We start from the raw sequence: 3,850 nt of genomic DNA, 5'->3' as shown, positions 1-3,850 counted from the left end.
CTCCCTAAAAGTTGTAAGGGAGAAAGGAGGGCAGAGGACACATTTCTAGAAAACCCTAGGATGCTCCAGTCACCCCTGGGCCATACTGGGTCCACAGTGGTGAGTGGAAGTGCCAGGCCTGCCTAGCTGCAAGGGCCCCACTACACCTCACTGCCCATGTGAATGATGGTCCCGCACTCAGACGTCCCAGCCCAGCCTCCTCGACCTCAGTGGATGGCAGCTCCATCCTTCCAGTCACTCAGATCGCAGGTTTGGAGTCATGCTTGATTCCCTCTTCATCTCACTCTACATTCGGTCAGCCACTCCACGTGGTCTACCTTCGGAACGTGCCAGGATGGGCCACTTTTCTCACTGCCCCCAGCTCCACCAGCCAGCCATCTTTCTCTAGGTAAGAAGCCCCCTACCAAGCCTGCTGTTAGCCTGGCCCACTGCTGCCCCCTCAAAGCACGCGACAGGGTGACCACAGTGACAACTGTAATAGAAACCTGATGCAGGCACCTCCCAGTTGCAGGTTCAACACTGGCTCGCCTTGGCGTAAAAGCCCGATTCCCGGCAGCGGTCTCTGCACTGGCCTGGCGCTGGCCTCAGGACCACTCCCTGGACACACCTGGACCAAGAGATGCTCATGTCAGGGCCTGCGCTCCAGCTCTTCCTAAACACCCTCCTCTCTTCCTTTGAGGCTCTCAAGTCTCCCTTCTCAGTGAGACCCACCCCAACTACTCCGTTCAAGACACCCTGGGCCTCCCAGAACTCCCAGGTCCTCTGAATCCTGATGACCTTTTCCTTTCACCATTTCTCTGATCAACCTTCTAAGTTACCATACATATGATACTTTTTATCATGTGTTTATTATTGCATTTATATATTATACATTATTAGATACACTTAGATATTTGTTGTTGTTTAGTCACTAAGTCATGTCCAACTCTTTTGCAACCCCCGTGGACTATAGGCTGCCAGGCTCCTCTGTCCATGGGATTTCCCAGGCAAGAATTCTGGAGTGGGTTACCATTTTCTTCTCCAGGGAATCCGTCCAACCCAGAGGTCAAACCCACATCACCTCCATTGCCAGGCTCCTCTGTCCATGGGATTTCCCAGGCAAGAATTCTGGAGTGGGTTACCATTTTCTTCTCCAGGGAATCCGTCCAACCCAGAGGTCAAACCCACATCACCTCCATTGGCTGGCAGACTCTTTACCAGTGAGCCGCCACGGAAGCCCATGTTAGTTGTATAGTATATTTATTCCTGAGTGTTTGTCTCTCCCCAACTAGACAATAAGCCCCACGAAGGCTGTTTACTAACCAGCCCAAAGCATCTAATAAATATTTTCTGAAGGAATGAATAAATCTACGTATGCACGTATGTACAGAGGGCAGGAAAAGGAGGAGAAGTGTGGCCAATGCTGTGACAGATGGGGCATCCTGTCCCTCCTGGTGCTGGAGCTAAGACAGCGGTTGTGGGGTGGAGGGGAGAGGGAGGCGTATCTAGGGAGAGGAGGCGCATACGATGCGACGTGTGGAGGGAGAAGGCAAGGTTCCTGAGCAACCACCCACCAGACAAGGGACTCACTGGACACAAGCTTGTTGAGAAACTGGAGAACGCCTACAGGCTGTCTGGTTGGGTCCCCTGGAGGTGCCCCCAGGGCAGGAAGGTGGTGAGAACTGTGGCTGACCCAGGAGTCTGGGGAAAGGGCTGCACAAACACTGTCATAACCTCAAGTCAGATGGACCCCTGGGGCAGCCGGGCAAGCAGAGGCAGGACATACAGCCATCACCAGAGGCCAGGACACTGCCTCCCTTTGAGAGCTTATAACAAAACCAACACAGTAGATGGACTGTATGTTAGCAGATCACAAGATGAAAATATCTTTTTCCTTGGAAAATCCCAAGGGATCTTTTTCTAGAGTCTAAGGTGATTATTTTAGACCGAAAGTTTAAAATGTAAAAAGTCTCTACAAATAACCTTTATCTCTGGATGTAATCATTCCTTTCTATATATTTGACTTGTAAAGCAAGCGAGCATCATGGAAAGAAGTCCTATTGCAACTTAATCCATATTTTTATATCTGTGTGTGTGCGTGTGCATGTGCGTGTGTGTGTGTGTGTGGTGTGTGTCCAGAAATAATTCGTAACTCTGAATGCTAACTCAGTACTAGGTACAGTGAAGACTCACTCATACAGACATAGTTCTTTCAACCTTATTCTTTCAGAAGCCACACACCTGCAAACTGAATTGCCCCTTAAAAACATTCCAGGGGCCTCCCTGGCAGTCCAGTGGCTGTTTCCTCACTTCCAACGCAGGAGAGCATGAATTCGATCCCTGGTGAGGGAACTAAGGTCCCACACGCTACACAGTGCGGGCAAATAAAAACTTTTTTTACATGAAGCATTCCAAATTGTGTTCTTTCCTCTCATCCTCCAGAGTCTCTTGCCTCTATCTAGCTAGCATCCTCCTTCCTCCAAATCCAAGGCATCATTCAAAAACATCTTTGCTGTTCACAAGGTTTTTTTTTACAAATGTCATTTCCTCCAATGTCCTGAGCAAGGCTGTGAGTAATTCGCCAAATTGCTTAACCTCTCTGAGCCTCAACTCCCCGGACAGGAGAATAACAAACACAGAAGGGTTGTGTGTGGATAAAATGAGGTGGTGTGTGCTGGTACTGTGGGAAATCGACACAGGAGACACGCACTTACGTCCACTGTCCCATGCGTGAACTTTCCCAGGTTCCTTGGGCCTTGCACTTGGCTGTACCATAACCTCCTATTTATCAAGAAGCAAACAACCTCTGTGGATGGTAAGCAGGATGTTTCAGCACTCAGAGCTGACCCCAAGGCCCGGCAGAATCCACTGGGTTTCTGCATCATCAAAAAAAGGTCCAACCACATGTTTGCAAGTGTGTGTTTTACTACATGCTAAACTTCTTTGAAAAAAAATGTACAATGATCTCTTGGCAGCGTTTCTCCATGGATGCTCGAAAGAGTCCTTTTGTTGTGCAAGACCCAGTTGTCAGAGTTGGAAACTGTTGTTTCCGGCTCAGCATCCATCCCTTGCTCCCTGGAAACCACATCCCAGTTTTCTTTGGGGCAGCCTCCTCACCCCAGCCCTCCTACAGTTCATGTAGTTTGCATGGGATTGACCCCACACGTGTATACACTGCTCAGACCAGGGGTGCCAGGGTGATCCTGGCCCAGGGAATGAGTATTTTCCATCTCCCTGGCCAGGGCCATCAGTTCAGGGATCAGCACGAGACTCAGCCAAGCAAGAGAGACTCAATTCAAGGAAGTTTACTAGAACCACTGGAAAGGAGAAGCACTTTAGCTAAAATGATGCTGTAAACTCACAATTGCTGGAAACTGCCATGTAGAAAGGGCCTCTGCCTGAGAAGGCAATGCAGAGGAAAAGAACGCTCCTATCGCAGCATTCAAGCCCCTGGATCCAGCTATGCCTGAAGGCCACAGACAAAGCTCTAGATGGCTCAACAAATACTCTTTTTTAGTTTGCGTACTTGTAATTACAAGAATGTTAATTCACAGCCTGGAATATACAAAGTTAAACAAGGTGCCTTTACTATAGAAAGTGAAAGAAAGTGAAAGTGCAGTCACTCAGTCAAGTCCGACTCTTTGCGACCCCGTGGACTGTAGCCTGCAGACTTCTCCGTCCGTGGGATTTTCCAGGCAAGAGTACTGGAGCGGGGTGCCATTTATAGGGCTTCACAAAGACTTCAGAGGATCAAAAGGCATCATGCATCTCCAACAGGAGGACATAACAGGCAGCCTCTCCCTGATCTACATGTCCAATGAACATATCTGAAGACCATATCCCAGAGCTGGTATTCCACAGAAAAGACATT

The sequence above is a fragment of the Capra hircus genome, chromosome 8, assembly GCF_001704415.2.
Source record: "Capra hircus breed San Clemente chromosome 8, ASM170441v1, whole genome shotgun sequence".
NCBI classification, from domain to species: Eukaryota; Metazoa; Chordata; class Mammalia; order Artiodactyla; family Bovidae; genus Capra; species Capra hircus.
This window is presented reverse-complemented; position numbering follows the sequence as displayed.